This window comes from Balaenoptera borealis (genome assembly GCF_965194805.1).
Source record: "Balaenoptera borealis genome assembly, chromosome: 2".
NCBI lineage: Eukaryota > Metazoa > Chordata > Mammalia > Artiodactyla > Balaenopteridae > Balaenoptera > Balaenoptera borealis.
Genome location: NC_138867.1, coordinates 81,619,133 through 81,646,598, shown reverse-complemented (window position 1 = coordinate 81,646,598; position 27,466 = coordinate 81,619,133). Strand labels below are relative to the sequence as shown.

The window sequence follows — 27,466 nt, the reverse complement described above, 5'->3', positions numbered from 1 at the left end:
AGTAATTTTTTTTTTAGGTGACTTTTGATAGGATTTTTTTTTTTGGCTGTGTCAGGTCTTATTTGCAGCACGCGGGATCTTCGCTGAGGTGTGTGGGCTTCTCTCTAGTTGTGGCATGTGGGTTTTCTCTTCTCTAGTTGTGGCGCACAGGCTCCAGGGCACGTGGGCTCTGTAGTGGTGGTGCGGGGGTTCCAGAGCGCGTGGGCTCCGTAGTTTGCGGCAGGCGGGCTCTAGTTGAGGCGCCGGAGCTCAGCAGTTGTCGTGCGCGGGCTTAGTTGCCCCGCGGCATGTGGGATCTTAGTTCCCTGACCAGGGATGGAACCCGCATCCCCTGCATTGTAAGGCGGATTGTTTACCACTGGACCACCAGGGAAGTCCCAAATTTCGTATTTTTGGATGCTATTGTAAGTACTTTATTTCAATTACCAATTTTTTGATTCTAGTGTATAGTTATACTGTTGATTTTTGTGTTGACCTTGCATCCTGCCAATGTGCTAAACTATTAATTCCAGTAGATTGCAGGGGAGGGGGAGGATAATTTCCTTAGGTCTTTCTATGTACATGATCCTGTTTGCAAATAAAAACAGCTTTAATTCCTTCATTCCTAACTGTATACTTTTTTCCTTTCCTTACCACCAGTACAGTGTTGATAATGGGAGAGGGGGTGGGAGTGGACATCCTTGGCTTATCCCTTATCTCAGCATTTGTCTTGCTCTGTTAAGTATGATCATAGCTGTAAGTTTTTCATAGATGCTTTTTATCAGGCTTAGTAAGTTAACCTTCTCTTCTTGGTTTGTGGAGACATTTTATCATAAATGTCTGTTGAGATGTGTTCTTTCTTCTTTCATATTAATATGAATTACATTGGTTTTTAAATGTCAAACTAACCTGGCATTCCTCAGATAGACCCTATTTAATCAAGGTGTATTTCCCTTCTCCATATACTGTTGGATTCAACTTGCTAATATTTTGTTTAAAATTTTACATCTATATTCATGGTGATATTTGTCAGTAGTTTTGTTGTATTATTTTATAACTTTTTTTTTCTGGTTTGAGTAGGATAACGCTGATCTTGTAGGTTGAGGTGAGAAGTATATTCCTTTTCTCTTTTTTTTTTTTTTTTGAGCTATTAATGTTTATTTCGGATCAAAAATAAAGGGCAAAAATTGTGAAAATAAGACATAGTGAAAATGACAAAGTTCAGACTCCTAGAAAAAAAAGTAGCTTTTCCCATGGTAGAAAATATGAAAAATGTGGAAAATACAAAGAAGAGTAAAAAAATTCCAGCACTGTCCCCACTGTCTATAGGTAACCGCTGTTAATATTTTTTTAAATATTTTAAATATAATGTTTAAAATATTGTGGTCACACATGTATGTATATTTATATGTTCGATGTGTGTATGTGTATTAATTTATAGCCTGCTTTTCACTTAATAACATGATATTACAATGTGATATAACAGCAATATGATATAAAATGGGCTTTATATATTTTTTAATAACTGCATAACACAAATTTGTTTAACCAATCCCCACTGTTGAGCATATAGACTCTATTTTTCCTTATTATAAATAAAACTTTAATAAATATACCTGGCACATCACTATTTCCTTACTATAGCTTTTTAGAAGTGGAATTTGTGGGTCTTAAGATTTTGGGCAAATATTTCCAAATTGCCTTTCTGAGAGATCATTTTCCACTCCCACCAGCAGATCCCTGTTTCCTTTTTTGATGACTGAAAATAGTGAAGGTGAAAATTTTTAAAAATATGTTGGCTAATTTTTTAATTGCCCGTTTTGATTTTGAATATTTTGTCATTTTCTTACAGGTTTATAAGGGTTCTTACATATTAGGGGTATTAACTGTTTGTCATTTTGTTTATGGTATTGTGTAATTTTTAGTTTTTTTTTTAAATTGAAGTATAGTTGCTGTACAATACATAAGTTACAGGTGTACAATATAGTGATTTAAAATTTTAAAGGTTATACACCATTTATAGTTAATATGGGTTACATTCCCTGTGTTATACAATGTATCCTTGTAGCTTATTTCATATCTAATAGTTTGTACCTCTTAATCCCCTACTGCTGTATTGCCCCTCCCTCTTCCCACTTAACCACTAGTTTGTTCTCTGCATCTGTGAATCTGCTTCTTTTTTGTTTTATTCATTTGTTTGTTGTATTTTTTAGATTCCACATATAAGTGATATCATACAGTATTTGTCTTTCTCTGACTTATTTCACTTAGCATAATGCACCCCAAGTCCATCCATATATATACACCACAACCTCTTTATCCATTCATCTGTTGATGGACACTTAGGTTGCATCTATATCTTGGCAATTACAGTTTACAAATATTGTTGCTATGAACATTGGGGTGCACATATCTTTTCAAATTAATGTCTTTGTTTTTTTTCAGATCTATACCCAGGAGTGGAATTGCTGGGTTATATAGTAGTTCTATCTTTAGTTTTTTGAGAAATCTTCATACTGTTTTCCACAGTGGCTGCACCAATTTACATTCCCATCTATAGTGTACAAGGGTTCCCTTTTCTCCACATTCTCACCAACATTTGCTGTTTGTGTTCTTTTTGATGATAGCCATTCTGACAGATGTGAGGTGGTATCTCAGTGTGATTTTGATTTGCATTTCCCTGATGATTAGCAATGTTGAGCAACTTTTCATGTGCCTGTTGGCCATCTGCATTTCCTCTTTAGAAAAATGTCTATTCAGTACTTCTGCCCATTTTTTAATTGGGTTGTTTGTTTTATTGATGTTGAGTTGTATGAGCTGTTTATATATGCTGGATATTAATCCCTTACCAGTCATATCATTTGCAAATATTTTCTCCCATTCAGTAGGTTGTCTTTTCATTTTGTTGATGGTTTCCTTTGCTGTGCCTTTTCTCTGTTTTCTAAAACAGTTTGTGTAGGCATATTATTTCTTCTTTAAATGTTTGCTAGAACTTACCAGTGAAGCCATGTGGACTGGTTTTAGTAGATATAGGACTATTCAGATTTTCTACTTTATCAGTTTTGACAATTTGTGTCTTTCAAGGAGTTTGTACATTTTCTCTAAGTTGTAAAATTTTTTGGCCTATAGTTATTATCTTTTAAATATCTGTAGGATCTGCAGTAATGTTTCCCTTTTCTTTTGTTCCTGATGTTAATCAGGAACATTGTAGCTTCTTTTTTTCTTCAGTCTAGCTAGAGGTTTACCATTTTTGTTGCTCTTTAAAAAAAAAAATCAGCTTTTGGTTGTATTGATTTTTTTGTTTTATTGCTTCTCTCTTTAAAAAAATAGATTTTGTTTTATAGAGCCATTTTAGTTTCACAGCAAAACTGATTGGAGGGTGTAGAGATTTCCCATATACTCCCTACCCCTACATATGCACAGTCTCCCCTACTAACAAAGTCACTCACCAGAGTGGTAAATTTTTTATAATCAATGAACTTATATTGACACATCTGTTATCACCCAAAGTCCATAGTTCACATTAGGGTTCACTCTTGGTTGTTTACATTCTATGGGTTTTGACAAATGTATAATAAAACGTTTCCACCATTATAATATACAGAATAGCTTCACTGCCCTAAAAATTCCCTATGCTCTGCCTACCCATCCCTTCCTCCCCCCAACCCCTGGCAACCATAGATCCTTTTACTCTCTCCATAGTTTCGCCATCTCTAGAGCGTCACACAGTTGGAATCTTATGGATGTAGACTTTTCACATTGGCTTCTTTCATTTTGTAATATACATTTAAGTTTCCTCCATCTTTTCATGACTTGATAATTTTTTGTTTGTTTTTAGTACTGAAGTATAATCCATTTTCTAGATGTAACAGTTTACTTATCCCTTGATGGACTGAAGGACATCTTGGTTGCTTCCAAGTTTGGGCAATTATGAATGAAGCATTCATATAAACATTCATGTGCAGGTTTTGGTGTGGACCTAAGTTTCAACTCATTTGAGTAAATACCAAAGAGATTGTATAGTAAGAGTATGTTTAGTTTTGTAAGACATACTCTTACCAAACGGTCTTCCAAAGTGGCTACCATTTTGTATTCTCACCAGCAATGAATGAGAGTTCTTGCTGCTTTACATCCTTTCCAGCATTTGGTGGTATCAGTGTTTTGGATTCTGGTCACGCTAATAAGTGTGTAATAATATCTCATCGTTATTTTTATTTGCAATTCCTTAATGATACATGATGATGAATGTCTTTCCATATGTTATTTTTTTAATTCTCATTTTTGTTTTGCATTTCTCTGGATTAGCAGTGAATTTGAGCATCCTCTTCACATATCTTCATATATCTCATATTCATTTACGTTTCTTCTGTGAATTGCCTGATCATATATTTTGACCATTTTTTTCTATTGCTTTTCTTTTCTCTTGTTGATTCTTAATTCCTTTGGGATGCCAGAAAATTAGTCCCTTATTGGTTTAAAATATTGTAAATATCACCTCCCAATTTATTATCATTAACTTTTTCATGGTATTTTTTATTGAATAAAAATTCTTAATCAAGTCCATTATCTTTTCCTTGCCTTATGGTTTGTACTTTTGGATTTTAAGTCCTTTATCTGCACATTGGTCACAAAATGTTTTCCTACATTATCTTCTATTCACTTTTTATAGTTTTAGATTTCACATTTAAGTTTTTAATTCATTTAGAAGCTACTTTGTTCATAGTTTTAGGTGAGAATATAGGTTTACTTTTCTCCATATTGTGAACCAGTTCCTCTAACACTATCAGGTAACAGTCCTTCCTATTCCCATTGATCCGTGGTGTAAACTTTGCGATATATCAAGTTCCTACGTATACATGACATGAGTCTAAGTTTGTGCTTCCTGTTTTGTTTGCATCATCCACTTGTCTGACCACTTTATTATTATATCACAGAAGTGTTATTATGTAGCAGGGAAAATCTACCCTCTTTGCTGTTCTCAAAGCTGATGTGGTCACATATGTATCTTTAAGCAATATATATTTTCTTTGCATATTGTCTATTTATTTGGGACTAAAGATTTCTAATTAATTTGTACAAATAAAAATGTGTAAGGAAAAATGTATGATACAGTTGATGCAAAATTTCTCTGGCTGGATTTATGTTTTTTGGTCTATGCAAATAAACCAAAATAGTTAATACCTCTTTTAATGATATGCTTACACTATATATATGCCAGTGTCAGAGGAGTTAGTAGAAGTATTTTTATGTTTTAAATTGTTTTATTCTATACTCCCTAAATATTTTGGAATGAAATATATGGATACATCTAAATGTTTTTATTTATATAGAATCAGAGTCAGAGATTAATCTTAGAATTTGCTTCATGTGTTTCAATTAATAAATAAGAGAGACACAAAGAGGTCAACTGACCTGCCCAAATGGATACAGGCTAATTAATTGTGAAATCAGTTGTAAACACATACTTCTTGACTTTGCCTTTTATATAGTTCTGAACATATCTATGATTTATTTGCCTTAGACTTTAGTTCGACTATAACATAGAAAAACATGTCTGGCAAAATAGGTTTTTCAGATATTAAATAATATCTTTTTTTACATTTGCTTTGTTCCCACATGACCTTCATTATAGGGTTAAATCTTCTGTGTGGGGACAATAGTACTTTTGATAAATTTGGGCAAAATTAAGACTAGAGGATGGAAGTTTAGTAGAAGTTTCTTGCCATCAGAGCAAGGAATATATGTCTGTAAAAGCAAGTGCTTTCAGAATATATATTCTTACTACCTGCAAATTCACCAAGTTTAGTGGTGATAAATGCTCTCTTATTTATAACTTCTAATTGAAATAGTAGGATGCCTGAGCAGGTGCAAGTATTTTGCAAAATAGATGCTACTAAAAGGCTCTGGTAAGGATACATGTTAATATTTAAATGTTCTTTCCAAAGGCCATCTTATTAGATTACAAAAAGTAACATAATGATATTATTGACTATTTCTTTCATAAGAGACAGGCAAGTTTTGATGACTTTGTAATGTGTCACCTTGGCTAGGCTACATTACATTCCCCTAAATTCCTTTACCTGTTTGTTGCCAGTTAGGGTGGGCCACAAGGGATATATCTGTGGGGGATTTGGAGAGCAGAGGTGAAGAAGCAGCCATATGTGTGTTAGACATCTTGTTGTTTATCTGCTGGCTCACCTAGGGTGAGGAAGTGGCCAGGACTGCACCCCTGGAGTCTGCCACCCCTGGAGTTAGTGTCTCTGTCTCCTTGACTTGATGAAGTGCCTTGGTTCCCACAGGACACATTCCATTAAGGTGAGAGGCAACAAGAACGGACACATTTGTCAGACTGTTCTCGAGATCTAGCTCATGCTTGTGAGTCTGAGATTGTTTTTGCTCTTCCTCACTTTATATCCATTTTCCCTTCCCAACTGTCTGCTATGTGGACTTCAAGCTACAGCATCAGATGCAAAGTCAACAACCTTATAGAGACTACTTACCCAGCTCTCACAATCAATAAGGTCAAATCCTTGTATCAAATCCCCTTATTTTATCTATCTACCTACCTATTCATCATTCATCCATCCATCCATCATCTACCTCCTAGTCATTCTTCTTTTCTAATTAAACTCTGACTGATATATTTTTCATTTATTCACACAAGTATGATTAAAATGTACTTCTAACCTGCATTCATTTAATATAGCACACGTATAGTTTACAAAATTAGATTTTCATTTTTTCGTTTTGAGTTTGAATCTAGACCAATGACTTTTTTTCCTTATTCTTGAATTATCAGAAACATTTGACACTACTGATCCTTACTCACCTTGATTCGAAGGTGAATATAATTCATATATTAATTTGCACTTTTGGCTGCAAATACAATGACAGAAAATCTTACTCAACTGATTTAAAAACGCTGGGGAGAAGTTACCTCCCATAGTTCTGAAATATTTTGTCTCTAGGGTAAACAACAATTCAGTGATGTGATCAAGAGCCAAGATTCCTTCCACTTTCTACTCTGCCATCCTTGAGCTAGTTTCCTTCATCGCTACAAGGTGGTTGCAGCAGTTCAAAGAGGCACAACAACCACAGGAGAAGGGGACCTCCTCTTCACATGTGTTTTTTATTAGTAGCAAATATATCTTTCCTGGCAGTCTCCACAGCAGGTTTCCCCTCATAACGCATTGGCCAGACTTGTGTATATGTATACATGTATGTGTATGTGTATATACGTATGTGTATGTGCCTAAATCAATCTACGGCAAGAGGAATGGAGCATCATGATCAGCATAGATCACTTAGAATTTACCCCTGGAGCTGGCAGTAGCTCACCATTCCCTGAGTGAAGTATGGCAACATGGAATAAACTGGGACTTGGACAGCAAAAATGAAAGAGGAAAAATGTGCCTGAGAGGCAAACAATAGTGCCTGCTACATAGTGCATGTCTTATCTCCCTTATCTCAGACCTCTTTCCCTGTTTGAAATCCATAAAAGTGTACAAAGCTCTCCTTTTTCTCTTGACACATTCTCCCTTGGCAATCCCATCGACTTTCCTATCTTTAAGTACTATGTTTCAGAGCATGGTTTCCACAGCATTGTAATGGTGGCCTCTCCCAAACTCTAGAGTACTGTTTTTAGAAGCCCATGGGATATTTTCATCTAACTATGTCACCAACAAAGCCCATTAACAGTTCCTGGGAAATGAAAATAGAATCTGCACTTAGTCTAGTTTCACTTGCTCATAGGGTGCTGTGTGCAGAAGCTTTGCACTCAGTGCTTCAGACTGGAGTTTCTAGTGCAAAATGGTTACATGCATTTCAGCTCAGTGGGCCGTGTGCACAAGCACTGCACAGGACACTTCAAGATGGCAGCAGCTTGCTGTGTGAAGAACCTGGCACTATGATCTGGAGTGCTGGGAGCAGCACACCTGTGCCTGACAAAGATACCACAAAAAAAGAAAATTACAGGCCAATATCACTGATGAAAATAGATGCAAAAATCCTCAACAAAACACTAGCAAACCGAATCCAACAATACATTAAAAGGGTCATACACCATGATCAAGTAAGATTTATCCCAGGGATGCAAGGATTTTTCAATATCCGCAAATCAGTGTGATACACCACATTAACAAATTGAAGAATAAAAAAAATATGATCATCTCAATAGATGAAGAAAAAGCTTTTGACAAAATTCAACACCCATTTATGATAAAACCTCTCCAGAAAGTGGGCATAGAGGGAAACTACCTCAACGTAACAAAGGCCATATATGACAAACCACAGCTGACATCATACTCAATGGTGAAAAGCTGAAACCATTTCCTCTAAAATCAGCAACAAGACAAGGATGTCCACTCTCCCCACTTCTTTTCAACATAGTTTTGGAAGTCCTAGACATGACAATCAGAGAAGAAAAAGAAATAAAAGAAATATAAATTGGAAAAGAAGAAGTAAAACTGTTACTCTTCACAGATGACATGATACTATACATAGAAAATCCTAAAGATTCCACCAGAAAACTACTGGAGCTAGTCAATGAACTTGGTAAACTTGCAGGATAAAAAATTAATACACAGAAATCTATTGCATCCAAATACACTAACAACAAAAGATCAGAAAGAGAAATTAAACAATCCCATTTACCATCGCATCAAAAAGAATAAAATACCTTGGAATAAACCTACCTAAGGAGACAAAAGACCTGTACTCTGAAAGCTATAGGACGCTGATGAAAGAAATCGAAGATGACACAAACAGATGGAAAGATATACCATATTCTTGGATTGGAAGAATCAATATTGTCAAAATGACTATACTACCCAAGGCAATCTACAGATTCAATTCAATCACTATCAAATTACCAATGACATTTTTCACAGAACTAGAACAAAACATTTTGCAATTTTTATGTAACACAAAAGACCCCAAATAGCCAAAGCAGTCTTGAGAAAGAAAAACGGAGCTGGAGGAATCAGGCTCCCTGACTTCAAACTATAGTATATAGCTACAGTAATCAAAACAGTATGATACTGGCACAAAGACAGACTTATAGATCAATGAAACAGGATAGAAAGCCCAGAAATAAACCCACGCACCTATGGTCAATTAATCTATGACAAAAAAGGCAAGAGTATACAATGGAGAAAAGACAGTCTCTTCAATAAGTAATGCTGGGAAAACTGACAGCTACATGTAAAAGAATGAAATTAGAACATTCCCTAACACCATACACAAAAATAAACTCAAAATGGATTAAAGACCTAAATGTAAGACTGGATACTATAAAACTCTTAAAGGAAAACATGGGCAGAACGCTCTTTGACATAAATTGCAGCAATATCTTTTTAGATCCACCTAGAGTAATGAAAATAAAAACAAAAATAAACAAATGGGACCCAATTAAACTTAAAATCTTTTGCACAGCAAAGGAAAACATAAACAAAATGAAAAGGCAACCCAGAGAATGGGAGAAAATATTTGCAAAGGATGCTACTGACAAGGGATTAATCTCCAAAGTATACAAACAGCTCATGTAGCTCAACATCAAAAGAAACAAAGAACCCAATAAAACGGGCAGAAGATCTAAATAGATGTTTCTCCAAAGAAGACATACAGATAGCCAAAAAGCACATGAAATATGCTCAACATCTCTAATTACTAGAGAAAGTCAAATCAAAACTACAAGGAGGTATCCCCTCACGCCAGTCAGAATGACCATCATCAAAAATGTCTACAAACAATAAATACTGGAGAAGGTGTGGAGAAAAGGGAACCCTCCTACACTGTTGGTGGGAATGTAAATTGGTACAACCACTATGGAGAACACTTTGGAGGTTCCTTAAAAAACTAAAAATATTGGATTTCTCTGGTGGCGCAGTGGTTAAGAATCTGCCTGCCACTGCAGGGGATATGGGTTTGATCCCTGGTCCGGGAGGATCCCTCATGCTGCAGAGCAACTAAGTCTGGGTGCCACTACTACTGAGCCCGCAAGCCCCAACTACTGAAGCCTGCGTGCCTAGAGCCCGTGCTCCGCAACAAGAGAAGCCACCATAATGAGAAGCCTGTGCACCGCAACAAAGAATAGCCCTGGTCACTGCAACTGGAGAAAGCCCGCACGCAGCAATGAAGACCCAACATAGCCAAAAATAATTAGAAAAGAAAAAAAACCCCTAAAAGTAGAGCTACCATATGATCCAGCAATCCCACTCCTGGGCATATATCTGGAGAAAACCATAATTTGAAAAGATAGTTGTACCCCAGTGTTCATTGCAGTACTATTTACAATAGCCCAGACATGGAAGCAACGTAAGTACCTACTGACAGATGAATGTATGAATAAGATGTGGTATGTATATACAACAGAATATTACTCAGCCATAAAAAATGAAATAATGCCATTGGCAGCAACATGGATGGACCTAGAGATTATCATACTAAGTGAAGTAAGTCAGAGAAAGTCAAATATCATATGACATCACTTATATGTGGAAGCTAAAAAAATGATACAAATGAACTTATTTACCAAACAGAAACAGACTCACAGATGTAGAAAACAAACTTATAGTTACCAAAGGGGAAACATAGAGGGGAGGGATAAATTAGGAGTTTGGGATTAACATATACCCACCACAGTATATAAAATAGATGATCAACAAGGATTTACTGTATAACACAGAAAACTCTACTCAATATTCTGTAATAACGTATATAGGAAAAAAATCTGAAAAAGAATAGATATATACATATGTATAACTGAATCACTTTGCTGTATATCTGAAACCAACACAACACTGGAAATCAACTATACTCCAATATAAAATAAAAATTAAAAAAAAGATAAAGTGCAACATGTCGGAGGGAAAAAACAAGAAGAAAAAGAAAAAGCAATTACTAGAGACCCCTGCCCTGGCCCTCCCAGATTTAACTAAACCCTTTGACCTTAACTAAACCCTTCATGAGACGGGGAATCGCCCTTTGGGCATCAGCTCAAAAACTGGGACCCCCTTGCTCAGGTGATTGCTTATTCCTCTAAACAGTTAGATCAGGGCTTCCCTGGTGGCGCAGTGGTTGAGAATCTGCCTGGCAATGCAGGGGACACGGGTTCGAGCCCTGGTCTGGGAAGATCCCACATGCCGCGGAGCAACTAGGCCCGTGAGCCACAACTACTGAGCCTGCGCGTCTGGAGCCTGTGCTCCGCAACAAGAGAGGCCGCGACAGTGAGAGGCTCGCGCATCGTGATGAAGAGTGGCCCCCGCTTGCCGCAACTAGAGAAAGCCCTCACACAGAAACGAAGACCCAACACAGCCAAAAATAAAATAATAAATAAATAATAAATAAATTTAAAAAAACCAAAAAAAACAGATCAAACTGCTGAGGGATGGCCTCCTTGCCTAGGGGCAGTAGCAGCTACTACAACCTTGCTAAAGGAGGCTGAAAAGTTAACGTTTGGCCAGCCAGTCACTATATGGACCCCACACCACATTCAGGCTTTAGTAAGTTCTAAGGGAACAGAGTGGCTATCCCCTGCAAGGTCGATTCAAGTTCAGGCTATGCTTTTAGACAACCCAGTGGCCAGCATAGAAACCTGTCACATGCTAAAATCTGCCAGCCTGCTACCCACAGAAAACGGGGTCCCCGGAGCATGACTGTATAGAAACTATAGACATGATCTATTCCAGTCACCCCAACCTAGGAAGTTAGTAAGTGAGCCTCTCCTAAATGCCAAAGAGGAATGGTTCACAGACAGGAGTGATTTTATGAGAGAGAGAAAAAGGTTGGTGGGATACACAGTGACCTCCCAGACTCAAGTCATAGAGGCAAGAAGCCTACCCCCAGGGATTTCTGCCCAAAGGCTGAGCTGATAGCCCTCATCTGATCCGTAGAGCTCGGGAGAGGGAAGATCTTAAATGTTTACACAGATTCCCGGAAGACATATGCCATCCAACATGCACACAGAGCTATTTTTTTTAAAAAAAGGAGGTGTGCTTACTGCATAGAATAAGCAGGTGAAACATGGATTAAACATATTGAGACTCCTAGATGCAGTACAGCTTCCAAAAAAGGTGGCAGTGATTCATTGTAGGGGTCACCAAAAGGGGATGCAGAGACAAGAAAGGGAAACAAAAAAGTGGACGCAACTGCAAAAAGGGTGGCCCTAGAACCACTAACTTGGCAACTACCTTTTATACCTCGAAGGCCAGATCCATCCAATTACTCCCCAATCTGCACAAAGGAAGAATTAAACAATGCCCAGAAATGGGGCTTCAACAGAAACCTAGGAAGCCATGTGTGGCTAGTTAATGATCATGAGCAATACTTCTTCTCCCAAACTGCAGCTTGTCAAGCCATCAGGGAGGCTCATCAAAGAACTGACTATGGGAGGGAAGCCCTATATAATTGATTAGTGGAGGTCATGGTAACTCCTGGCATGAAAAGTATAATCAGTCGAATAGTCGAGACATGCCCCATATGCACAATAAACAACACAAATACCAGACCACCTTCCCCCGTCCCCCACAAGGAGGCGCCCAGATAAGGCCCTTTCAGCCAGAGGGGCATACCCTGGGGAAGACTGGCAGATTGATTTCACTGTCAGGTATTTCAGACGACTGGGAATAGCACCTTGACTAGCAAAAACCAGTCAGCCGAATTTGGCCAAACAAATGCGGAGCAACGTAAAACAGGCCTCCCTGGCATCATTTAGTTTTTACCTTTCCTGGGCCCCTAATGACCATGATTCTCTTGCTGATACTTGGGCCATGCATCCTAAATTGTCTGGTGTCCGTCTTCAAAAGTTTTATGAAATGGAGCAGGAGCCTATGGGGCCTTTCTGGGACAGACGCCCCCTCTGCCCCATGCCCTCCACCTGCCTCTTGTTTGTAGAAAAGCTTTAGCCTCCTAGGCCTTCCCTCGGTTCCAAAGAATAAATTCAATCAGAGAAGTGAGAAAATACAGAAACAAAGGAAAAGAGTCAAGCAAGACAAAATAATAATAGTTTAGCCATTAAACAAAGTCAAGGACCCTTAGTTCCTCCTCAAGGGCCGTAGATAACATTCTGAGCCAAATCCTTGAGCCGTTTCACAGATACTAGAAGCCCGATCAGGTGAAAGATGTTAACTGCATGCTGCCCACAAGCACGTAGACCCCAGACTGGTTGGAACCAGCAGGTTGATGATGTTGATTCCCAAAATACCACCCTGTTACGTCACCACCAACCAATCAGAAGAACATCTATGAGCTGATCGTGCACCGTGCAACCTTCGCCCTCACCCTGTCTTTAAAAAACCAGGGACACCTGAAAGCCATCAGGGAGTTCAGGTCTTTTTACCATTAGCCACCAGCACTTGCTTGGCCTTGCAATAAACACTGCGCTTTTCTTTACCACAACCCGAGGTGGGCAGTTTAGCTTTACTGCACAAGGGCGAGTGGTAGACCCTCGTCTACCAAGTTTGGTTCAGTAACAGAATTCTATACAACTCCAAATCGTGGTCACTCAGGAATGCGAACAGTCAGGGCTAAGGCCTGGTGACCATCAAACACATCTAAAGGCACTGGGGAGAAGCTCTGCTCCTCCACCCAGGGTTACGACCACGGCCAGAATCAATAGGAAGCAGTTTCAGAAGACGGAGCGGCGCCCCTCCGCGCCCCTCAGGAATGAAGAGCAGGACAAAAGACAGAGGACGGATTTGTCATCAGCAAAGCCCGTTGACAATTCCCAGGAAATAAACATGGAATCTGGGTCATAAAGTAAAGTCTAACCTTTTTTTTCTTTTTTTCTTTCGTGCTTCATATACTTTCACTTGCTCAAAGGATGGCGCGTGCAGAGCCTCCTACCCGGACCTTCAGCCTGGAGCTGCTAGTGCGAAATGGCTGCGCCTGACACCTCAGCTCAGCGGAGCGCCGGCACAGGCCTCTGCCTTCAGGAGCCAGAGCATCTCAGCTGCCCCCAGCCCTGGAGAACTCCGCCCCTCCCCGCTGAGGGTCTGACCCCAGTGAAGCAGCTCCTTCACAGCTGTGCCCCTTCTGCTGTGGACCAGAACCCTACAGAGCAGCCCCGCCCACGGGCTTTGGAGAGCACGTGTGCTAGAGAGCGTGCTTGTTCTTTGACCAAAGCAGAAAGCTTTCCTTTACTTCTGAACTGGACTGGATCTCGTTCTGTTGACGGGAGCAACACTGGGCAGAAAGACCCTTGTAGGGAGCTGACTTGGGGGGGTCATCACGGGTGTCCTCTAGCACCCCCAGCTGTTTAATTTAGCATCACATTTTCCTTCCTCACACCGTTTCTCCACACCTCAGTTCCTGCGTAACTTATTTTCTAGTCAGTAGAATTCTAGTTAAATTATGGATCTACTCTAACTATAAATGATGTGAAAATAAGACACACACAGACAAAAACGAAACACCACCTCATCTATATTTCTTCAGTCATTTTAGCATTTGGATAAGTATTTTATATTTAGAATGGAATTCAAGATAGTCTTTTGCTATCCTGGAAAGAAGGGGGCAAGAGTAAAGGTTTACTAGTGACTAGTTGCTGTCAGAAGGTGAGGTCAGATTCCTTCCTACTCTTTTCCTTGGGCTTCTCATCTCTTTGCTCCGTTACAATGAACTTATATATAGGATATCTTTTGGAACTGTCACCTCTTCTCTTACTCCAAGAATGCAGAGGGTTCCAAAGCATCTTTCCTATTTTAATTCTAGCTATAAAATGTCAATAATGATAGAAGATATTGAAATTAAATTATGTAACTAATAATATTAATTGTATTTATTTGATGACACAATAAATAGTAATGAACACATGCTAATATTTTAATATGATTGTTGGCCAGTCTCTACTTGAGCATGCATAACTGGTTATAAGTTTGAGATTCTCTGATAATGCTAAATATAATACATCTGGGTCACTTCTGCCCATATCTTGGGCTCTAAACCTGCTCGCCAGCCATAGGGGAGACCCCTATGGCCAAGCTTATTCTTTGTGACTGCGTTAGTCAGGGTTTTCCAGAGAAACACGATAGATTTTTCTCTCTCTCTCAGAGATGGATTTAGTTTAAGGCATTGGCTCATGTGACTGCAGGACATGGTGAGTCTAAAATTCTGATGGCTGGAAAGTGAGTCAGCGTTTCTATCTTGCAGAGTCTGGAGGCAAAAGCCTTTTTTTTTTTTTTTCCAAAACCTCAGTCTTTGCTCTTAAGGCCTACAGCAGATTGAATGAGCCCACCCACATAATGGGGTGGGGGGGGAGGGAGGGTCATCGGCTTTACTCAAAGGCTACTGATTTAAATGTTAATCACATCTAAAAAATACCTTCACAGCAACATCTAGACTGGTGTTTGAGCACACAACTGTGTCCTGTAGCCTAGCAAAGTTGGTGCATAAAATTAACCATCACCATGACCCTGCCACTCCTTGGCCATGGCTAATTGGGAAAAGATGCACACTTTAAGCAGGACTAATCAAGTTTCTCTCATGGGAATTTATTATGAGGGACTTAGGGACTCTTGTGGGTCTTTGTTGATCCCTTGACCTAGAAAGGTGTATATATTGGTCATCTTTAAAGGAGCATAAGCACGAAGCAGACATGCAGAGAAGCAAAAACAAGAGACCATGCACATTCAGAGCAGCCCAGTGAATTATTTTATGGGGCTTGGCTGTACCTCCTGCTCTTATTGTGTGAGATAATATTAGACTTTTTCCAAACGAATTCTTTTCTATTTAAGTTACTTTGACTGAGTTTATATTCTTTACCACAAAGTCATCCCTACGATGCCATTTTCGCATACCATATTTTTTCTCATTCATGTGGTCAACTGTCAAAAGTTGTTAAGGAGTCACTTAAGATAAGAACAGAGAGGTTTTTTTTTTTTTACTGGATTTGGTAACAGAGAATTAAATTTCTGACCTTGACAAGTCTCAGCCAAGTGGAAGGATATTATTGCAAGTGAAGTAGATTGAAGAAAGCATGTGAGGTGAGGAAATAGAAACTGTGACACACAGACGTTTTTAAGAACTTCAGTGGTGAAGGGGAACAGAGAAATAGGTCATTATCTACAGGGTTATGTGGAATCGAGGAAGATTTTTTTCGGGGCGGAGGTTGTTTGAAAGAGAAGGAGATACTTGAGGATATTTTTCATTTGTGGAAATGACCCCATAGAAAGAAAAAAACATGATGCAGAGGAGAGGGGATAATTGCAAGGATCAAGCCTTTATAAAGGTGGGAGTTTATGAAGAGAGAGTTTCAGAGCACAGGGGAAGGCGCTACTGTCCATAGTAAAAGGAATGTGAGTGGCACGTGGGTGTGATTGCTCACAGGCTGGTGATTTTAGAGGCTGTATCTATTTTCTCACTATAAACCAAGTTCAATCATCTGAGAAATGGAGAAGGGAGAGGAAGTTTAATAAAGATGAAAAATGGTGAAATATTTCTCTTAAAGGGAAAGAAATATTTAAGCAAGATACATGTAATGGCACTGCTGTAACTAAATAAATAAAAATGACCAAGATACCCCAACAAGTGACTCCCTGTGACTATATTTCTTACCCCCCAAATGGTCAGACCTGCTTATCTTTCAAATGTATAAAATAGGAATAAGTACAGTTGGTTGCTCTTATTGAGCACCTTACCTATGTGTTTTTAGTTTTCCATGGCACCTATGAGGCCGGTAGTTTAACCGTTTTCCTGTTGTGGAAACTGATCAAGAGAAGTTAATTCTCCCAAGATCACAGCTAGTGATGGCTGGGAATAAAATTCAGATATAGTTCTTTCAAATTTCATTATGCCCCACTCTTTCCACTATGCCACACTTTCTCCATTATGTTCATCCCAGTTACTGACAGCCTCAAGGCATGGAGTCCCTGGGGGCACAGAAGGGCAAGGAGAGAGGATGCTACAGGGAGACTTAAACGAAGGTAAACCTCCACAATTGCACGGAGAAAAACCCCAACCTATGCGCCGATTTTACATTCAGCTGATGGAGTGTCTGTATCATGTCTGGAGACTCTTTTTTTTTTTTAATTAATTAGTTAATTAATTAATTTATTTATTTATGGCTGAATTGGGTTTTCGTTGCTGCGCGCGGGCTTTCTCTAGTTGCGGCGAGCGGGGGCTACTCTGTTGCGGTGCGCGGGCTTCTCTTTGCGGTGGCTTCCCTTGTTGCGGAGCACGGGCTCTAAGCATGTGGGCTTCAGTAGTTGTGGCATGCGGGCTCAGTAGTTGTGGCTCACGGACTCCAGAGCGCAGGCTCAGTAGTTGTGGTGCACAGGCTTAGTTGCTCCATGGCATGTGGGAAACTTCCTGGACCAGGGCTCGAACCCGTGTCCCCTGCATTGGCAGGCGGATTCTTAACCACTGTGTCACCAGGGAAGTCCCCATGTCTGGGGACTCTTGAGTACTGTCTGGATATCTCTGGAAAGCAAAAATCTGCTTGCTTGGTCAATGCCAAATCACAGTTACTAAAGGCGGACAAGCTGATTTTTTGATCCATTGGATGTCAAATCTTAAATTTCAAAATCCTGTCACTATATCCACATTTCATAAAAACTGTGATTATGTGTGAAATGTAGTCATCTCTACAACAAACTGCTATTTTTTCAATGCAGCAAAAAGGAAATAGAATTCTGTTTCCAAAATGCCACAGGTCCAAATCTGTACTTCATGCATTCCAACCACTGTAACCACCAGAGGGCAGTATGAATCCGCCCTTTAAAAGGAATCACAGAAAAGACAGGTGTTCTGCAAAATTTTTGCTCTGAGATTCTTAAAAATAATTTTTAAAATTATGAATCCCTCCAAAAAGTTTGTCATATCTAAAATATTTCAAAATAAGGACATAATTTTTGTATGTTATAATAAAGGATATCATTTCTGGTATATTTTGAAATATTTATATTTTAAAATAAAATTTATATCACCTTTTCCATATATCCAAAGGAAACTAAATACCATGGCAATTTGATACCCATCACCAGCCATTCAAAAATAAAATGGTGGATGTAGGGGAAGGAGGCCCCCAGGTGGTTCCCCGCTACCCCTGCCCTACCTGGCCTCATCCTTGTATTTTATTAATTAAACAATCTCTTGTTTTTTAACCCCTAAAAAATATACATGGAAAAAGCTTTCTTAAGCAATTGGCAAATTTGTATTTTTCTATTTTCTTCTTAACTTGTATATAAATTCCACTTTCATTACATCACATATACTTGTAGGGTTTTTTGGATTACCCTCACACACTTTCCTGCAACAAAAATACATATATAAATCGAAATACAGTTTTTAAAAACTTCAAGTGACCATAATTATTACAGCTATTACTAATATACAATTAATCACAATAACATACATGTATTATAAACATTGATATAGAATTATTAAACCTAAAAAGTAAAATTGTATTTTAAATGTAGATATTAATGAGGTGGATGAGGATATATTTATTTTAGAATAAGACAGGATTCAGCATCAATTTTATTTTTATTATGCTGACAAACTCGATCATATCAATAAGTAGATGGAAATGGAAGGAGTTTTGTTCAGGCAATGTCACAAAGTTATTTGAACCCCTCCCAGGTTACATGCTGAAAGTCACATAGTGATTGATCATCAGGAATGTTTTAATGATCTAATAGTTGATGACTGGATTAGATCTTCCTATTTTGTGCTAAGAAATAATTGAAAACTATTTGATTTGCATAATGATTGTTACCCATTCATTAGAGTCATTCACTTGCTTAAGCAATATTTTGAATTGTCCCCTGGCTTGATGCTCCAGAGGTTTTTCAAATCAGAGCACTGTTCCATGGTAAGACTAAGGATGGTTGAGGGATATGCATTTCACGTGTTAATTGGGAGAAGGCTGATTATGAAGAGGGAGCGGGCAAGGAAAAGCAGCATGATCTTCAACTTCAGGGATGGCTTCAGGCAGAACAGTTCTAAGAAATATTACCTATGAAACAAGAGGATCTGGAAATCACATGCACATATGCCTTAGAAAGTCTTCATGTGCATCAGTCGGAAGATTATTGTCCTAAATAACTTAAAACAAAAACACAGCACTTCTCTCACTTCTGGACCTTTGAAATCAATTGAGTTGAGAACATGTGATGAAAACTGAGAAGTATGCATGCCCCAAAATCTGATTTTAATCTAAGTAAACATATTATTTTAAGGTCCAATGAAGAAATTTCTTTCTCCAAATCAATGTGTTTATTATTCTATACCTTCTTCTAATTCTTGTTCCTATCATCATAGATATGCTTTTGTATTCTGCATTTTAACTGTTTGAAATATACTTTTTATTGAAATTAAAAATACTCATGATATAAAGATAGAGATACCTCCACAAAGCTTTTACAAAAAAGAACAGTCCTGGGTCTTAATCACCTCACCACAGCATTGTTTACCTCCCTTTTTAACTCTCTTGCCCCATCTTATGATTGTAACTGACATATACCAAAACAAAATGTGGGTATTGCTGCTTTTCTGTCTTACAGTTTTAGGCATTAACTATTATAACTTTCCATTATGAAAGATGAGGATTCAGTTCAATTTTACCTCCATCTGCACCCCGTAGACTTCCCGTGCTCCAATCTTTCCTGTGTAGATGCAACTTTAGCAGGAAACACGTTCAGTTTCCACATTATGAGGGTCATGTTAAACACTATCTGCACCTGAGCCACATACTCAGTGCACTGATTACTCTGTCTTGCCTGCACAACATTTCATTTTCCTTGGAATTTTTAATAGTTTCCTATGTACTCAAGTCAGTTCCAAACTCCCCCTGAATTGCATGTCTTCAGTTAATATGTTCAGACATGTTAGGTTTCAATTTCATCTTCTTGAAGAAGTCTCTTCCAAAGCCTTCTGACCTTTCCTATTTAGGATGGGGCTGCCTCTAGCCTGCTGCATGACCATGGCCTCATTTAGGAATTCTGTCGGCTTCCTTCCTGCGATGGATCCCCTGGTTCCTGGATCCCCTAGTTCCTCCTGGGCTTATCCCCTTATTCTGGTGGAACATATTCTCCAGTAGCATTCTGAGAAAGGATGAATAGGAATTAGGTTTTTGAAAGTGTATTTCTAAAAATATCTTTTTTTTTCAAATCTACAACTTAATTGATAATAGAGAAGCCTTTAAAAATCTAGGTTGGAAATCATTTTTTCTTTTTTCAAACCAATGGTTTAGGAGAACATGTTGCTTTCCAATCCTTGTCCATATTGTAACCTCTTCTTCTCATTCTTGAATCATTCATTGTGCCAGAAACTCACAATCTGATCTGCAAATTCTTTAAGAGCATATATGCTTCCACCTTTGAAAAAGCTTTGGAAAAAAAAAAAGAGCTCAAAAAAAAAAGTAAATGGAAGTTTTATAAGTCATCACTGAGGAAACAAAGAATTGCCCTTTGAATCACCTTTGCAGTTGTTTTCCATCTCCTATATACTAATTCTTCACTCTCAGGCACTGGTCTACTCACCACCCCCAAACTTACCTCACTTTTCATGCTTCTGTACCTTTGCATGTACATTTCTGGGTCCTGAAATATATCTATTAGCAAAGTCATAACTGTCCTTCAATTCCCACTTTATTTCCTATTTTCTTTGTGGCATTTTCACCATTTACTTCTTAAAAAAAAAAGATACTTATTACATTTTGAACATTTTATGTAAACTAACAGTGGCTGTGGGCCACTTTATAGCCAAAGTTTAGCCACTAATTTTTAGGCAGATCAAAAAACAAGAATTCATCACAACTTACAAAAGGGGAACAATACTTAAAACATGAATGATCTTTGTTTCAAACCATGGAGAAGAATGACAGTATGTGCAGTCTTCATGAAGGTAGCACAGTGAGGTTCCACATCTGGGGTATTTCTTATTTTGATCTCTATTTTAACTGGATTAGAAAATCACATTTGTGTACCATTAAGAATGGGAGAAATGTTTTGATAATCAGTTTTCCATGTTTGTATTGTACATAACATTGAAGTTAGATTTCTCACTGAAAATAACTTTCATCACTTTGCTGGACACTGTGTAGATGAGTTATTACACTGAAAACAACACCAGCAACAATAAAAACCTATAAAGTTGATTGCTTCAACATATAAAGTTGAACTTATAGGTTTCATTTAGCTCTGGAACATTTCTTCATGCTCTGTTTTAGCATTTAAGTAGAGACAAGGTTTGTACTGTAATATATCATTGATTTCATTCTCTGAAGGATGAAAAAAATCAAGTGCTTGTAAAGAGTCAAACTCAGCAATACAGCGATTTGAACCCAAATTTTGTCTTCTTAGGAGAATTTATCTTCAACATTATTTTCATTCAAATTCTTATTTTCAACCTTAAGCCTTGTGGAATTTTGGTCTTGAATTATTAGATTCTGGCTAATCACTAGAATAATTACACAACATGAAAGTAAAAATACTGTCTTCACTGGCATTTTCATTGTCATGATGAAGTGTCTTATTTCATCTCTCCTTTTACAAACTCATGAGAGCAACTTTCCCTTCAAAAACCAGTTTACTGTGATATGCAAAAGCAGAATCATTTACTTATTATTTCTTCACATAACATGAGGAAAAGCAGTTATAGTCATCACAACAATTTAATTATATTAACAATTTTCACAACTTCATTTAGTGCCAAATCATGATTGAATGTCATATATTCTACATAACTGTTCTCTGTAAATAAAGCAGTGTGTAAATTCACATTAATGTATAAATTATTTGCAATTTACGTCTCTTCCTTCCTGCATATCAGCTGGAGTGTTTTGAGCTACATTTATACTCTATATCAGAGGGTCAGCAAACCCTCTGTAAATGTCCAGAGAGTTAATATTTTAGGTTTTGCAGGCCTAAATGTAGCATCAAAGTAGCATAAACAATATAAAGATGAAAGTGCTTGTGTTAAAAAAAAAAACTGTATTTATGAACACTGAAATTTTAATTTCACATAATTTTCACATATCAGGAAATTTACTCTTAAATTTTTTTTTCCCATTTAAAAATGTAAAAGCTACTGCTAGCTGGTAGGCTAATAGGTGGTGAGTCAGACTTGGCCTGTGGGCTATAGTTTGCTAACCCCTGGCCCATATCATGGCTCAAAAAGAAACCAGTTAACAAAATGAAAAGTCTGTTCCTACGTAGCCTGGGTTTTCAGTAAAAAGCAAATAAACAGTAAATCATCAAATACTTCTACCTTATAAGTATCATATAGATGCCAAAATCTGAACCATACTTTGACCACTGGTGATTAACAATGAAGTAAACGATCTACTAGCACCCAGAAGAAAATAATTGATCATCCACATTATGTGCCATTCATATTATATAACAACTAACAGTGTCATTTGAATAAGGAATTTTACCAGTAGCCATTTGTTCATTGGCAGGCACATGAGAATATTTAATTGTTGGTATTCAGGTTTCATAATACATTTAGTTATGTCCCGTCCCAGACACTTTTATTCTCTTGGTACAAATTGTAGCCAAAAGATCTCAGCTCAAACTCAATTTCTCTTTAAAAAAAGTGTGTATTCATAAGAATTCATGAGAGGGTGTGTGTATATTTATATCTTGATTCATGTCTTTCATCAATTTTAGAAAATATTCAGCCATTATCTCTTTGAATATACCACTCTTCCATTCACTCTAACATTCCCTTCTGGAACTGTGTTTTACATATGATGGACCTCACATTTTATCAGCATGCCTCATAAGCATTCTTTAATTCTTTTTTTACTATAAACTATTTTAAGCATAAAATAGAGAAGTTATAGAAAACAATACAACCCACACCAGTAAGTCAACTTTGTCAGACCATAGCATTTTGCCGTATATGCTTGTTATACATATTGTTGAGAGATAAATTATAGATATAATTGAAATCTCCTGGATACCTTCCCAGAATCTTTCCCTTCATGCCTCTCCCAAGTTGACAATGATTCATTTCTTAGTATCTTTGTTCATGTAACAAAATAATATGTCCTAAAATTGTATGTCAAAGTTAAATATTGCAGATGTATCAATCTTTTTTTCATGTGGTTTGCTTCTTGTGCTTTTAGTATATGGTTTAAGAAATTCTTACTTAACTTAAGGTCATGAATCAGTCAATCAATCTATATTTTCTTTTCAAATTTAAAAAGGTTTTTCTTTTAACACTTATGTCTTTAAATCATCTGGAATTTATTTTCATCTAGAGTGAGGTAAGGATACAATGCCAATTTTTGCATGTGAATAAGCAACAGTTCAAGCACACTTTATTAAATACTTCATTCTTTTCCCACTGATTTGAATGATCAATTCCATTATATATCAAGTTCCTATTTAAGCTCGGGTCAACTTCTGACCTCTATTCTGTTTTCCTAGCTTATTTTTCTCATTCTGAGATAGTTTCACACTGTTTTAATTGTTATGGTGTTATATAGTTATAGATACCTGGTAATCATGCTGTTTGGACATGTTTTTCTTCCAAATTATTCTGCTTTCTCTCTAATAAAGCATACAGTATTGACCTTTTTTGGTTTTAAAGTCTTCACAGCAATAAAGAGTAGGAGGTATATAAATATGAATAAATATCAGTCTGTGATATTGGTCATTTACCTGCCTTCAGAAAAAATTTCAGCAGTTATGTAATGAATAGCATTATTTTGCATAGTTTTGTAAAACTGTGATTGATTTTACAAGACTAGTCACTATGCAAGAAATCCCCGAGGGCTATACGTCACTACAGACAAGTGTTTTAACAGATAACGCACTGGGACTGGTGGCAGTGGGTCAATTTTCCAATAAAGTTCATTTATCTTACATTCATCATCATACTTAATCACGCTTTTCTTTATTGGCTGCTTGTGCAAAATCATTACAAGTTTAATTTTCCTTGCTCTAGCTTATGAAGATTCACATTCTATATTCACCCTGGAGTTCTGCTCCCTATCTATATTTCCACTTTGATTCTTAGTTGCAGTATTTATACTACCATTTTCATCACTCCTTTTAATCTTTAAAGAACTATTTTTAAGCTATGGATATACTTCTTTGAATTAGAATGATAGCAATGAAGAATGAAAGTTTAACAGATTTAAGTGATGATACTTAATTGACTTGAAAACACCATGAGCATTGAGATAATATTTCAGTTTAGTTGAATATCAACCAAGAGTTTCTTGATCAAATAGTCCAAATAGCACATGTACAGCCTCTAAAAGTTTAGAAATCATTAAAACATAATGAGATTTTAGCAAAAATTATGATTAATATTACATTTCAAATTTATAAAATATATGCTAACAGCTGTACTGTGTCTCAGAGAAGTAGAAGTTTAACTACTACTTTAACTACTACATATGAACTCAGATAATTACATATGAACCAGTAAGACCCCAGGTCTCCACTCAAAAACTGGCTCAGAGGAACAACTTGGAATCACCCAGGCCTTTCTTGGTACCTGGTTTCTCCCATTCCTGAGCCTTTCAGAAGAGCTGCCGGGCAAACTGACTTGCTTCCCACTGGTATCTACCTTTACCTTTATCTGCATTGGGTGTTTCTTCACTCTGGTAGATGAGTGACCGTTCCCCTATTCACTTCTGACTTACACCAGGTTTAGGAAATATGGATTTATTTTAGTATCATCAAAAACTGAGTTTCTGTTTCTTTTCTATTCTCATTTTTGGGCTGATTTTAAAGTGGATAACAGGCAAAAAGTTTTTTTTTTTTTTTGCCATTTTGTACCTGGTAATGAGATTAGTCTTGTCCGAGATGATAATGCCTCTTTCAGCCTCTGAATTGTCCAGGGCCAGACGCAAGGGTGTAATATCAACCCAGGAGGAGAGGAGCACTGCACTTCGGGAGTAAAGAACTCGTTCAAGTTTACTCAGCTAATCAACCCAGATGTCCGTGATTTTCAATAATTCAAGAAACAATTTACAGCCTGCTGCACTAAAAATCTCCAAAAGAATCCTTGAAACAATCATGGAAAATCTGTTCCTCCGTTCTCAGGATTTTTGGAGACTTGGGTTACTTATTCTCAGGCAGCTAACAGCACTATTAACCGTAAGATAAGATGAACGACTGAGGCCACTCGCTAGGGCCTGCATGTACTATAGCCTGCTAAATAAAGAGGTGGGAAACACAACCCTCAGCAGGCCAGGAGGAAGTGCAGCAGGGAGCATCAAATCACTGCAGCGATTCCCCACCCAGGCGTCTCTGATTAGCTGTTAGCTGCCTGATTAGATCACAGTGTGTCTTAAGGATCTCAGGAATACAATAAACACTTTAAAATCACTTGAATGTAAGCATACACCTCTATCTATATCATACACCTCTGGTATATTTGACACTGCTGGGAAATAAGGATACGTTTAAGTAAATTTTCCAGTTAATTTTATTAGCTAATTGTTTATGGATTGCAATATATTTTCTTATTTTCCAAAAAGACTTTGTGTAGATTAAAAGATACATATGATAACGAATCTCTCAGTGTCAGTTTTTAATGATCTATAAATGGATATCGCATAGCATAATTATGAGAAATAAATGAGCTAATATTTGTAAAGGGCTTAGAACAGCATCTAGCGCATGACAACTTCCATACAAGTTTTTAATAAATAAAACAAACTATAGAGCAAAAAGATATACATTCAAAATAAGTGAAAAGGATGAGGCAAATGGAAAACAAAAGGTATGGAAACAAAACGCAGTGCACAAAATAACACCCATGAAATCCCTTCAATAGTGAGAAGTGGGTCACAGTCTTAGCTTGAGCTCTCTGGTACCAAGGCAAAGGCAGTCAGTTATATGACTCAAAGAGCCCATAACTTAACAAGAGATAGCCTTATTCCTTATATTAAGAACAGAGAGACTGCATCCCCAGGTCCTAATATCTATTATTTCCACTAAGTTTCTCACAGTTAATAAAGCAATGGGTTTTACTGAGCTGTGTCTCATCACCCCATTCAGACTCATCAAGCAATCCACTGACAGCAATCTGAGGCTGCAGCAAACCTGCAGAAGGGAGGGCACTGGGGCAGTGATGTGCTATCTTTATGGCCTGGCTTAGTCTCAACAATTTTGAGAAAATTGTTAGGAATGAGCAGATAGCTTATCTTCCAGGCCTCAGTTATCTAAAATTAAAAACAAAAGGCAGGGGATGGAAGTCGAGCTTGGCACATAGTAAGCACTCGATGTCTATTTAATAAATGAATGAATTGAAATCCTTTATTTCAGCCACTTTTATTGAAAAACTTTATGTAATGGGCAATACACATTCTGCCTTCTTATTGGAATTCAAAATATAATTTAACCTTTTCTTGATGACTCAGTTCCACTGTACTGAACATCAGCGATGGCCTCAGGGGATGTTGAGATGCTCCCACGCACTGATTTAGAATGATGTATCTTTTATTCTGCTGTACATTTTGAAGTTCTCGCTTTTGCATCCAAAGCAGTTGTCAGGTTTATTTTGGTTATTGCTAGTGTGCCTGCTTCTACCAGCCTTCTTTCTTCCTTCTGCATATTTGCTGGTTTTCTTGTGATGTTAAATAAGAAGTTGGTTGATTATCATGTACGAATTGCATGTAAAATAGAAGTAAATAAGCCCTGAGTGATGGCTTGAGATTCTTCTCTGAGTAAAATGAGCAAGATTTTGTGTACATATTTTGTAAGTTTCCTTTAGTGGCTCAGATGACTTTTTATCTTCCTACTTACTCTTGGCTGTGTTCTGGATAGCTGAGTTTTCTAGGTAACTGATCTTGGGACAAATACATTATTAATCTACACAGGATACAGTATTATGCTCAGTAAGGTGTCAAAGGGAGAGGTGTCTTGCAAAGCATTTCATGAGAAAGAGATTGCAGAAGTGTTGGTGGGAAAGCCACCTTCTTATACATAATAGATTGGCTAAGCAAGAGCTGCAGGTGAATGGGGACCAGATAAAACAGGCTGTAGCACTGAGTCATCCAAATGAAGGAGACAGAGGCATTGAAGGCCCAGGGCTTGGAGCTTGAATGTCCTAGATACCCATCTGTACCCATCTGCAACATTGTTGGCCTGCCCTTGGAGCAAGAGTTTGGGGGTTAGTCAATGCCTCTTTTTGTCATTTTCATACTCCATAGGTGGAGTGAACATTCCTTTCTTTGCTGAAATTTGGGCAAGTTGCATCCAATTTTCATTTAGTGATTTTATTGTCTACCCTAAACATTTTTAGGTACCTAGAAATATTGGGGAATGGTACAACAAAATGCATGGACCATATAATACAATATAACCTTAAGGAGTTCAATTTTAGCAGCATGAACAAAGATAACTGAGGTCAGTTTAGTTTTTTAAGTGGATCAGTGTAGTTCAGTAAACTTGAGAAGTGGGGTAAGATTCTCAAGAGAACAAGGGATGCATAGTCTGTAAAGAATAAGCAAATCCTTGAGATTTTTTTCTGACGAAATGGTACCCCACGTACTACTGATACAGTTGAAAAGAATGCACTA

General features: G+C 37.6%; 1 protein-coding gene across 5 annotated transcripts in view; it reads right to left on the bottom strand.

The window, feature by feature from the left end:
- The window catches only part of RGMB (repulsive guidance molecule BMP co-receptor b), a 101,004-nt gene that overhangs the window by 36,834 nt on the left and 36,704 nt on the right, over window positions 1-27,466 (bottom strand). The window contains exon 7 of one of the 5 annotated variants that reach the window (XM_082377852.1): window positions 18,041-20,018. The exons of 2 other annotated variants lie outside the window; for them this stretch is intronic. The gene's annotated coding sequence lies outside the window, so the exon portion shown is untranslated. Of the gene's footprint in view, window positions 1-18,040; window positions 20,019-25,460; window positions 27,038-27,466 lie in introns of those variants that run through there. 2 more of the 5 variants (XM_082377851.1, XM_082377850.1) reach the window with 2 other exon arrangements.